This window comes from Rhinoraja longicauda, chromosome 5 (assembly GCF_053455715.1).
Source record: "Rhinoraja longicauda isolate Sanriku21f chromosome 5, sRhiLon1.1, whole genome shotgun sequence".
NCBI lineage: Eukaryota > Metazoa > Chordata > Chondrichthyes > Rajiformes > Arhynchobatidae > Rhinoraja > Rhinoraja longicauda.
The window spans coordinates 9,578,499-9,590,739 of NC_135957.1; the positions used below are offsets into that span (position 1 = coordinate 9,578,499).

Genomic DNA, 12,241 nt, shown 5'->3' on the forward strand with positions numbered 1-12,241 from the left:
TTCCCCCTCCCACTCCCCCCCTCCCTCTTCCCCCCTCCCTCTTCCCCCTCCCTCTTCCCCCCTCCCTCTTCCCCCCTCCCTCTTCCCCCCTCCCTCTTCCCCCTCCCTCTTCCCCCTCCCTCTTCCCCCCTCCCTCTTCCCCCCCTCCTCTTCCCCCCCTCCCTCTCCCCCCCTCCTCTTCCCCCCTCCCTCTTCCCCCCCTCCCCTCTTCCCCCCTCCCTCTTCCCCCCCTCCCTCTTCCCCCCTCCCTCTTCCCCCCCTCCCTCTTCCCCCCTCCCTCTTCCCCCCCTCCCTCTTCCCCCCCTCCCTCTTCCCCCCTCCCTCTTCCCCCCTCCCTCTTCCCCCCTCCTCTCCCCCCCTCCCTCTCCCCCTCCCTCTCCCCCTCCCTCTTCCCCCCTCCCTCTTCCCTCTTCCCCCCCTCCCTCTTCCCCCCTCCCTCTTCCCCCTCCCTCTTCCCCCCTCCCTCTTCCCCTCCCTCTTCCCCCCCCCTCCCACCCCTCTTCCCCCCCTCCCTCCCTCTTTCCCCCCTCCCTCCCTCTTTCCCCCCTCCCTCCCTCTTTGCCCCCCTCCCTCCCTCTTTCCCCCCTCCCTCCCTCTTCCCCCTCCCTCCCTCTTTCCCCCCCTCCCTCCCTCCCTCTTCCCCCCCTCCCTCCCTCTTTCCCCCCTCCCTCCCTCTTCCCCCCCTCCCTCCCTCTTCCCCCCCTCCCTCCCTCTTCCCCCCCTCCTCCCTCCCTCTTCCCCTCCCTCCCTCTTCCCCCTCCCTCCCTCTTTCCTTCCCCCCTCCCTCTTTCCTTCCCCCCTCCCTCTTTCCTTCCCCCCCTCCCTCTTTCCTTCCCCCCCCTCCCTCTTTCCTTCCCCCCCCTCCCTCTTTCCTTCCCCCCCCCTCCCTCTCCCCTCCCCCCCCCTCCCTCTCCCCTCCCTCTCTAACACTTTCCACAACTCCAGACTAGTTAGTATCTTTGCTCCAGACTGCTCACGTCGCCCCCGGCGGCCGCGGCGGAAACTGCATGGAGCCCTCGGCCCGCTGAGCGTACAGCCCCGCCCGGCGGCGGAGGGTGGATGTGCAGGCAGCAGGTAGCCCATGCTCCAGGGACATGGACTTTCCCCCACTATTCCAGCCCTGCCTCTCATAATGTGCACATGGGAGCATTACATTCAGTTGTCCTCACCCTGCGAGAGGAAGGATCCCTCCCTTCCCCTCTATCTTCCTGTCTCCACCTATATCCTTCCTTTGTCCCGCCCCCCTGACATCAGTCTGAAGAAGGGTCTCGACCCGAAACGTCATCCATTCCTTCTCTCCCGAGATGCTGCCTGACCTGCTGAGTTACTCCAGCATTTTGTGAATAAAAGGATGTCTTTGAGCTGGAAAGGGCGCAGATATGTTTTACGAGGATGTTGCCTGGAGACGAGGGCCCGAGCTACAGGGAGAGGTTGAGCAGACTAGGACTTTGGAGCGCAAGTCAAGTTTATTTGTCACATACACATACAAGATGTGCAGTGAAATGAAAGGTCACCCACAGTCCAGCAATAGAGCAATAAAAATAAACAATGACACACACAATCACAGAGGGTATTTTGGGTTTTATTTCACATTTCGATTTTCATTTACAGATAATCTCAATCTCAAAAATTATGAGGGGCATCGATTGGCTGGACATTCAGAACCTTTTTCCCAGGATGGAAAAAAATCAAACTTATTAGGGTGAGAGGGGCAAAGTTTAAAGGAGATATACGTTGTTTTCAACACAGAGGATGCTGTGTGATTGGAACGTGCTACTGAGGTGTTGGAGACAGTTGCGTTTTTTAAATGTTGACATAGAGGGTGGTGAGTGCCTGGAACATGGTGCCGGGGGTGATGGTTGAAGGAGATGTGTTAGTGGCATTTAAAAGATGTTTAGATATGAATGTGGATATGCAGGGAATGGAGGGATATGGGTTATCTGCAGGGAGATAGGTTCATAAATCATATGTGACAGTTTTGACATCCTTTTGCATTATGGATGGTGAGTTGTTTGGATGTCTGTGTTTTTGGTTTTGGGGTCATTTTGAAGCAAATCCTTCAGTATCATTTAATTACTCTTGACTCCATTTTTATTTTGCCTTTTGTTGCTTCCAGGGTATAAAACAACTTGCACAAGATGACGGGCAGACCCACAGTATTCATATTGTGGCAACAAAAGTTGCAAACAAGGTCCGAGTGGCTGCCTTCAACAAAACTGGAGTTGGACCAAACAGCAATCCATTGCAAGTCTTGGTAAATATTACTGTGTATGGTGTAAAGTATTAATGTCACCAGTTAAGTAGAATTATGTTGTGGGAGAGGAACAAATGCAGGGGATTAAGTGTGTGATGCCTTACATTCTTTGAATTAATTGAGATTGGATCAATTTTGAGTTTCAACTATTCTTATAACATCTGCCCTGGGTCGCCTCCATTGCCAGAGTGAGGCCACATGCAAACTGGAGGAACAGCATCTCATATTCCGTCCGCTTGGGTAGCTTACAACCCAACGATATGAACGTTGAGTTTTCCAAGTTTAGGTAACCTCTAACTACCGTCCCCACAACCCCCCTTTTCTCCCCCCCCCTCCTCCCCTCACCCACCTGTGCTCCATTTGCACTCCCACTTATTTTCCCCCTCCATTTCTCTCCCCCCAGCTACTTTTCTCCACCTGGCTTCACAATCCACAAGTCTTCAAACCTGTCTCACACCTTCTCCACTTATCTCTGGCCTTTGTTCCAACTATCAGCCTTTTAAAAACTGCCTTGGCATGTCAAGTCAATTTGTCACATACATATACAAGATGTGCAGTGAAATGAAAGTGGCAACGCCTGCGGATTGTGCTAAACTATAAAACAGAATAGAAAAAAAATGATTTTTTTAACACAAAAAATAGATTAATACAGTAAATTAAATTAGTCCCTGGTGATATGCGAGTTAACAGTCCTGATGGCCTGTGGGAAGAAACTCCGTCTCATCCTCTCTGTTTTCACAGTGTGACAGCGGAGGCGTTTGCCTGACCATAGCAGCTGGAACAGTCCATTGCTGGGGTGGTAGGGGTCCCCCATAATGTTGCTGGCCCTGGATCTGCACCTCCTGATGTATAGGTCCTGCAGGGGGGCGAGTGTAGTTCTCATAGTGCGTTCAGCCGAACGCACTACTCTCCGCAGAGCCTTCCTGTCCTGGGCAGAGCTGTTCCCAAACCAGATTGTGATGTTCCCGGACAAGATGCTTTCTACAGCCCCAGAGTAGAAGCACTGAAGGATCCTCAGAGAGACTCTAAATTTCCTCAACTGTCTGAGGTGGTAAAGGCGCTGCCTTGCCTTACTCACCAGTGCGGCAATGTGTGTTGTCCATGTCAGATCCTCTGTGATGTGGACTCCCAGGTATTTAAAGCTGCTCACCCTATCCACAGTAGACCCATTTAACTCCAGTGGCGTGTATGTCCTCAGATGTTGAGCCCTTCTAAAGTCTACAATCAACTCCTTAGTTTTTGTGACATTCAAGAGGAGGCTGTTGTCCTGACACCAGAGTGCCAGATCAGCCACCTCGTACACCTATTATCTGCCACATACAGTCCCACGTCACCCCAGGGCATCACGGTGGCGCTGTGGTAGAGTTGCTCTCCCCTGTGACCGCGTGGGTTGCTGCCTTACAGCGTGAGAAACCATGGTTTGATCCTGACTGCGGGTGCTGTCTGTACGGACTTTGTACGTTCTCTCTGTGACCGCTTTGGTTTTCTCTGGGTGCTCCGGTTTCCTCCCACATCTCAAAGATGTGCAGGTTTGTATGTTAATTATCTTCTGTGATTAACTGCTGGTGTGTAGGATGGAACTAGTGTACGGGATATCATTAGTCAGCACAGATTCGGTGGGTCAAAGGGTCTGTTCTTCTCTAAAACTAAATCAAAAAACTAAAAACTTAACTTTAGACTTTAGAGATACAGTGTGGAAACAGGCCCTTTGCCCACCGTGTCTGTGCTGACAAGCGATCACCCCGTACACCAGCACAATCCTACACTGAACTATTCTGCTGAAGCCATTAACCTACCAACCTGAATGTCTTTGGAGCGTTGGAGGAAACCAGAGCATCTGGAAAAAAACCCACGCGGGTCACAGGGAGAACGTACAACCTCCACACAGACCAACTGTGGTCAGGATTGAACCTGGGTCTCTGGCGCTGTGAGGCAGCAACTCTGCAGCTCTGCCACCTTATGGTCATCTTCGGTCTGGTGCCAATTATAGGCGTTACCTCTGTTCTCCACCGACCCCTTCTGCAACTTAAAACACGTTTGAAAGGTTAAAGTTAGGTACATTTTTAAACAAAGCACAAATGTTGACTGGCTGAACAATTTTTTTTAATAACGTAGCATCAATGCTCAGAATTGATGTTTCCTTGCTTGGCAAAGGTTTGGTTTCTGGCAGAGATCTGCAGATGCTGATTTACAAAAAAAAAGACGCAATGTGCTAGTGTAATTCAACAGGTCGGGCAACAGTTCTAGACACCATTAAAGGAGACGTCTCGGATGGGACCTTTCTTCAAACTGTGGAGGGGGGGAACAGAAAGCTGTAAAATAGGAGGAATTGTCTTCATGGTAGGAAGCAGAGAGAGAGAGGGTGCAAGGTATGCCAGAAGGAACTGTAGGTGCTGGTTTAAACCGAAGATTGACACAAAAAGCTGGAGGAGCTCAGCAGGACAGGCAGCATCTCCGGAGAAAAGGAATAGGTGACATTTTGGCTCTGCAGAAGGGTCTTGACCCGTAACATCACCTTTTCTCCAGAGATGGTGTAAGATTGTTTTGCAAGAGTCCGGACCCGAAACGCCACGTTAGTGTTCAATGGTCACATACACCGAGGTACAGTGAAATTCATCTTTCCATACAGTTCAGTACAAGTATTATTAAACATAAGCATATTTTAGATAAACTACAGTGTAAGAAAATAACTGCAGATGCTGGTACAAATCGAAGGTATTTATTCACAAAATGCTGGAGTAACTCAGCAGGTGAGGCAGCATCTCGGTCTGAAGAAGGGTCTCGACCCGAAACGTCACCCATTCCTTCTCTCCCGAGATGCTGCCTGACCTGCTGAGTTACTCCAGCATTTTGTGAATAAATCGATTTGTACCAGCATCTGCAGTTATTTTCTTATATCTCGGGAGAGAAGGAATGGGCGACGTTTCGGGTCGAGACTTGTTTTTCAGACATAGAAACAGTACACTGAGGCAGTCTATAAGACTCGCTAGATTTGATGATGTTTTCAAGTCCCAGTTGTTGTTGTTGTTGTAAATGCCCTATCCATGTTCTCCTGCGATGCTGCCTGACCCGCTGAGTTACTCCAGCACTTTGTGTCTTTTTTTTAGCTGAAAATTTAAAGCAGAACTAGTATGATAATCAGTCCTGTTATCTACCTTTCCAGTCACGTGGAGCACATCATGTCTGGATAATAATACAACTGTTTGTTTAGCTTATTTGACAACAGAATATTGATTTAACAGAGGACAGATTCTCCAGAAAAGGCTGCTAACAGGTACAAGTTGTCCAGGGTTACGAACACCCGACTTATGAATACTCTTACATACGATCGAGCTCCCATTATATAATTAAATCCAAAAGTCAAGCCAGCATACATAGCCTCGTTCAGTTTATTATTAATCCATGTACCGAGGTACAGTGAAAAGCTTTTTTGTTGCGTGCAAACCAGGCAGTGGAAAGATTATACATGATTATAATCAAGCCGTACACACAGTGTACAAATACAGGGTAAAGGGTATAACGTTTAGTGCAAGGTGAAGTCCAATTAAAAGTATCCTAGGGTCTCCAATGAGTTAGATGGTAGGTCAGAACTACTCTCCAGTTGGCGATAGGATGGTTCAGTTTGTTTCAAAAAGCGTTTAGGTTTTGCACTTTTCTTAAAATATGTCAGTAGCTTTTGAGTTGCAGTAACCATGTAGCACTATGCATTTTATAGTGTTATTTTTAAGTTCACAAATTGTATTTTGTTGTTCATTATAGAATGTATTCAGTTATGGAGAGGACAGAGCCAACTGTTCATTAAATAGTGAAGAGTACCTATCTACGACGAACAGTTGACTTAACACGTAGGATCTACATTTTCCACTCAGCTCCTTAAATATGCTGCATCATTGCTAACTAAGGGTAGCACAGCTGATAGAGTTGCTGCCTCACAGCGCCAGAAACCCAGGTTCAATCCCCACCTTGAATGCTCTCTGCGTGGAGTTTGCATGTTCTCCCTGTGACTGCCATTGTGCTGCCCTCAACTTTTGCTGCATTTCTCCAAAATGGACTGGAATTAACTGTGGTGAATGAGCCTCTCATATTTCGCTTGGCCAGTTTACACCCGAGCAGTATGAACATTGACTAAGTTTGCCACAGTTTAAGAATAAGGGGTAGGCCATTTAGGACAGAGATGAGGAAAAACTTTTTCAGTCAGAGAGATGTGAATCTGTGGAATTCTCTGCCTCAGAAGGCATTGGAGGCCAATTCTCTGAATGCATTCAAGAGAGAGCTAGATAGAGCTCTTAAGGATAGCGGAGTCAGGGGGTGTGGGGAGAAGGCAGGAACGGGGTACTGATTGAGAATGATCAGCCATGATCACATTGAATGGCGGTGCTGGCTCGAAGGGCCGAATGGCCTCCTCCTGCACCTGTTGTCTATTGTCTAATACCTGAATATGGACCAGTCCACTGACTCAAAGCAGTCGCGTGGGATGGATGTCATCCGTGTCAGTTGACCAGCATTTCACAACTCTGTACCGGATGCTCCTCCTTTAGTTTTTGTTTGTAGGCAGGGAGTAGAAGCACAGCTGGGTGATCAGATTTCCCAAAGTGTGGCCAAGGAATGGAGTGGTAGGTGTTCTTTATTGATGTGTAAACAGATTAATGTAAAGGGAGGGTTTGTTTACACAGCTCAATAAACAGCAGTGAGCCATACGTGTAATTTCAAGTCATTTAATGTTTATAAATAGCACTTAAAAGTGTTCAAGGCTGTTTTTTCCTTGCATCGACTGTTGCAGTGTTAAATACACGCCCTCTTATTATGAATTACTTCACCCCAACAATTGATTCTGCACCAACTGATTTAATTAGTGTCATGTCATCCACGAGGAACATTTCCAGATCTCCTGACCACGGCTGGACTTGTATTATTGTACTCTTCTTCTAGTCGGAACGTTGCTTTGCACTGAAGCTGTGAATTGTACACCTCACGCTGCCTCAGCAAGGCCACCAGCATCGTCAAGGACCAGTCTCACTCCAATCCCTCCCTCGTCTCCCCTCTCCCATCAGGCGTGAGTTTTCAGAAATGGGAAAATGCCCATCTCCAGATTCAGGGACAATTTCTTCCCAGCTGTTATCAGGCAACTGAACCATCCTTCCACCAACTAGAGTGGTCCCGTGCTGCTATGTACCTCATTGTAAACCCTCGGACTTTCTTTAATCTGACTGTATCTTGCACTATAAGTTATTCCCTTTATCCTATATCTGTACATCGTGAACAACTTGATTGTAATCATGTTTAGTCTTTTTGCTGACTGGATAGCATGCAACAAAAAAGCTTTTCACTGTTCCTTGACACATGTGGCAATAATAATAAACAAAACTAAATTAAAGTAAATTAAACTCAACTTAATTAAACTAAACTAACAGCTCTCTGCAGAAAGAGTGGGTTACAGGCTGGCAGTGAGGAGCCGCACGATTTATAAACTCGTTGGAAGCTGGCAAGCTAAGGACTGGTACCTTGATGTATGCATAGATATCGATAGCTTAGTTAAGTGCTGGGTCAGAGCTAATGTGATGTGAACATCAGGTATTCCAGGTTGGGTTGGCCAAATGTGTAAACTCCATCCAAATTCAGCTGAGACTGAGACTGAGACTTGGACAGGTACATGGATAGGAAAGGTTTAGATGGACATGGGCCAAACGGGCAGGTTGGGCATGTTGGTCAGCATGGACGACTTGGGCAGAAGGGTCTGTTTCCATGAAATGAAACAAGATGAGACACAAGATCCTTTGTTAATTGGATTACTTCCAAACCCCAAGCCAACATTACACAATGTACTACAGAGAGTGTGAAATGCCACCAGGTTATGCTGAGATGTGTATGTTGGCAGGAAAAAGTTCCATCACTCCATCTTGGTTTATTAATTCCATGGACGTTCAAGGTCACTGTGACTCCAAGTTCCCCCACCATCTCCACTTTGCGTGTTGGTCCCCTGTGAAAGATCCACTATCATCCTATACAGTTGCTCTTAAAGTCTTTCTTCATCGGCTCTACCTATTGTACTTGAGTTTGGCTTGGTTGTATTTATGCACAGCATTATCTGATTTTGATTGAATAGCATGCAAAACAAAGCTTTTCTCTGCATAGAACACAAAGTGCTGGAGTAACTGGGTTTAACTGGAGTGGGTGGCATGGTGGTGCAGCTGGTAGAGCCGCAGCCTCACAGCGCCAGAGACCCGGGTTCGATCCTGGCCTTGAGTGCTGTCTGCGTGCTTTGTATGTTCTCCCTGTGACCTTGTAGGTTTTTCTCCGGATGCTCCGTTTCCCTCCACATCCCAAAGACGTGCCGGTTTGTAGGTTAATTGGCCCTCTGCAAATTGCCTCTTAGTGTATAGTGTTTAGTGTAGTGGATGAGAAAGTGGGATAACATTGAACAAGCGTGAACGGGTGATCGATGTTCGACGCGGACTTGGTGGTCAAAAGGTCTGTTTCCGCGCTGTATCTCTACAAAAAAACGAAAACTCAGCGGGCCAGGCAGCATCTCTGGAGTATATGGATAGGTGACTGATTATGGAGGGCTGGGGATGGAAAAGGTTGGGAGAGAGGAGGGGCAGGACAATGCGTGGCAGGTAATAGGTGGACACAAGCAAAGAGGCAGATGGTTGGAGGAGAACGCAGAGATTAAAGTTGTGAGAAAGGCTGACTTTTCACTCTACCTCGGTACACATGACAATAATAAACCTCAACCTAAACACGGAATCCCTCCAACATGATGCAGAAGATCCCTCCCAATGTTCCGCTCGCTGGTCAGTCAGTGGGGTCAGCCAAACACCGCACTTGCAAAGGGTCCGTCATACGGAGAGGATGTTTCCTCCAGTGGGAGATCCAGGACCAGAGGGCACAGCCTCACAACAAAAGGACAAACTTTTAGAACGGAGAGGAGGAATTTCTTTAGTCTTTTGGGACAGCACAGTGACGCAGCGGCAGAGTTGCTGCCTTACAACGCCAGAGACCCGGGTTCAATCCTGATTACAGGTGCTGTCTGTACGGTGTTTGTAGTTTCCATGTGATCACGTGCGTTTTTTCCAATGTGCTGGGAGTGACCTTTTAGAAGAGCTTTTAAAATTGTGTTTAGGGTCCACACAACAATGTTTTAAAGTTTTAAAAAAAAGACACACTAATGAGTTGTTAGGTCATGTTTCTTTAATTCTCACGCCATGCTTTGACTGATCATTGAACATAGAATAGGACAGCAACAGACCAGACCCTTTGGCCCACAACATCTGTGCCGAACATGAAGCCAAGATCATCTGTTATCTGCCTGCATTAGGGTTAATCCATATCCCTCTATTCCCTGCATATCCATGTGCCTATCCAAAACTCTCTTGAATGTCACTATCTATCTACCTCAACAATCAACCCGTGCAGCATTTTCCAAGCACCCACCACCCTTTGTGTAAATAAACTTGCCCCGCGCGTCTCTTTTAAACTTTGCCCCTCTCACCGTAAAGCTATGCTCTCGAGTTTTTGATCCTTGCTGAAGATGACTTGGGCTGTTTCAGCTTTTTCCATTCGTTGCTGCTCCATCTCCACCAGGAGGCCTAGCGGTAGAGTTGCTGCCTTACAGCTACTGAGACCCGGGTTTGATCCTAACTACGGGTTCTGTCTGCATGGAGTTTGTACATTCTCCCCGTGACCTGCGTGAGCTTTCTTACCGCACTCCAAAGACGTACAGGTTTGTGGGTTAATTGGCTTTGGCAAAATTGTAAATTGTCCCTAGTGTGTGTAGGATAGTGTTAGTGTACGGGGTAATCACTGATCAGTGCGGCTCGGTGGGCTGAAGGACCTGTTTATGTGCTGTATCTGTAAAATCGCCCCTAGTGTTTAGATTTTTTTTAGATTTAGAGATACAGCGTGGAAACAGGCCCTTCGGCCCACCGGGTCCGCGCCGCCCAGCGATCCCCGCACATTAACACTATCCTACACACACTAGGGACAATTTTTACATTTACCTAATCAATTAACCTACATACCTGTACGTCTTTGGAGTGTGGGAGGAAACCGAAGATCTTAGAGAAAACCCACGCAGGTCACGGGGAGAACGTACAAACTCCGTACAGACAGCGCCCGTAGTCAAGATCGAACCTGAGTCTCCGGCGCTGCATTCGCTGTAAGGCAGTAACTCTACCGCTGCGCCACTATTAGGGAGCACAAAAGGGTTTCTAACGTACAACTAGTGTGAATGGGTGATCGATGGTAAATCACTGGAAAAGTGCCCTAGTATGCAGCATGGCGGGTGGGATCCAGGGCAGTTGATGGGAAAGTGGGGAGAGCATTCTATCCCATCATTTGAGTCATTTACAGATGCAGTAAATAACTGAGGCTCCAACACAGGATGCATTGACAGGTGTACACCTGCCAGTTATCCCTTCCTTGCCCTCTTACTGCTCAGACATGTCCCGAACCCGATCGGTTAATTGTGTTCATAAGTGACAGGAGCAGAATTGGACCATTCGGCCCATCAAGACTACTCCGCCATTCATTCGTGGCTGATCTATCTCCCATTCTCCTGCCTTCCCCCCACAACCCCTGGCCCTGTTCAATTGCCTGAAGCTTCAAATGTAGCTCACAATCTCCAAACACGGCTTTATCCACGGCCGGGAACACAAAGTGCTGGAGTATCGTGGAGTGCGTAGCTGGGGAAAGTGGCACTGGCTGGGGTGGGTGTGTTTGTGCATCCTGATGTCCAGGTGTTGCCCAGTCCAGAGCTGAGGGCAGGAGGAATAACCCGGGTGGGACAAGTCTCTGATTATGTTGCCTGCTTTCCCCAGGCTAGAAATTCACTGGAGTTTAGAAGGATGAGAGGGGATCTGAGAGAAACGTATAAAATTATAAAAGCACTGGACAAGCTAGATGCAGGAAAAATGTTCCCGATGTTGGGGGAATCCAGAATCAGGGGCCACAGTCTAAGAATAAGGGGAGAACTAAGATGAAGAAAAACTTTTCACCCAGAGAGTTGTGAATTTGTGTTATTCTCTGCCTCAGAAGGCAGTGGAGGCCAATTCAATGGATGTTTTCAAAAGAGAGTTAGATAGAGCTCTTAGGGCTAGAAGAATCAAGGGCGGCACGGTAGCGCAGCGGTAGGGTTGCTGCTTTACAGCGAATGCAGCGCCAGAGACTCAGGTTCGATCCTGACTACGGGTGCTGCACTGTAAGGAGTTTGTACGTTCTCCCCGTGACCTGCGTGGGTTTTCTCCGAGATCTTCGGTTTCCTCCCACACTCCAAAGACGTACAGGTATGTAGGTTAATTGGCTGGGTAAATGTAAAAATTGTCCCTAGTGGGTGTAGGATGGTATTAATGTACGGGGATCGCTGGGCGGCACGGACTTGGTGGGCCGAAAAGACCTGTTTCCGGCTGTATATATATGATATGATGATATGATAATAAAATGGGATAAATGGTGGATTTGTAAAGGGCACAAATAATGGGCCAATGGACTTGCTTCCCTGTTGTAAGACTTCATGAATTAAAAGGGGAAATGGGATTGAAGAGGAGCTAGCACAGATTTGATGGGGCAAATGGCCTCCTTTGTTGAATATGCTTGAGGGATTATATGAGCATTGAAAATACGCAGAACAATTCTAACACAATTGTACTTTATTGCCCTTGAAGCAAGCGCTGAACGTTGAGAGGAAATAGGTCACCCTGTGGACTACTCTTACTCTTAATTTGATAGATTGGTCGGATAATTGACCACACGAAATTCATGTAGCACGGTGGCGCTGCGGTTTTGTTGCTGTTTTACAGCACCAGAGTCCCAGGTTCGACCCTGACTATGGGTCCTCTCTGTACGGAGTTTGTACGTTCTCCCTGTGACTTGCGTGGGTTTTCTCCAGGTGTTCCGCTTTCCAACCACACTCCAAAGATGTACAGGTTTGTGGGTTAATTGGTTTTGGTAAAATTGTAAATTGTCCCTAGTGTGTAGGATAGTGTTAGTGTA

The 12,241-nt window shown here is 47.7% G+C and overlaps 1 protein-coding gene across 1 annotated transcript in view; it reads left to right on the plus strand.

Moving 5' to 3' along the window:
* The first annotated feature begins 966 nt into the window (after nucleotides 1–966).
* anapc1 (anaphase promoting complex subunit 1) overlaps nucleotides 967–12,241 on the plus strand; it is a 132,238-nt gene continuing 120,963 nt past the window's right edge. The window contains exons 1-2 of the mRNA XM_078398895.1: nucleotides 967–1,074; nucleotides 2,117–2,254. The gene's annotated coding sequence lies outside the window, so the exon portion shown is untranslated. The remainder of the gene's footprint in view (nucleotides 1,075–2,116; nucleotides 2,255–12,241) is intronic.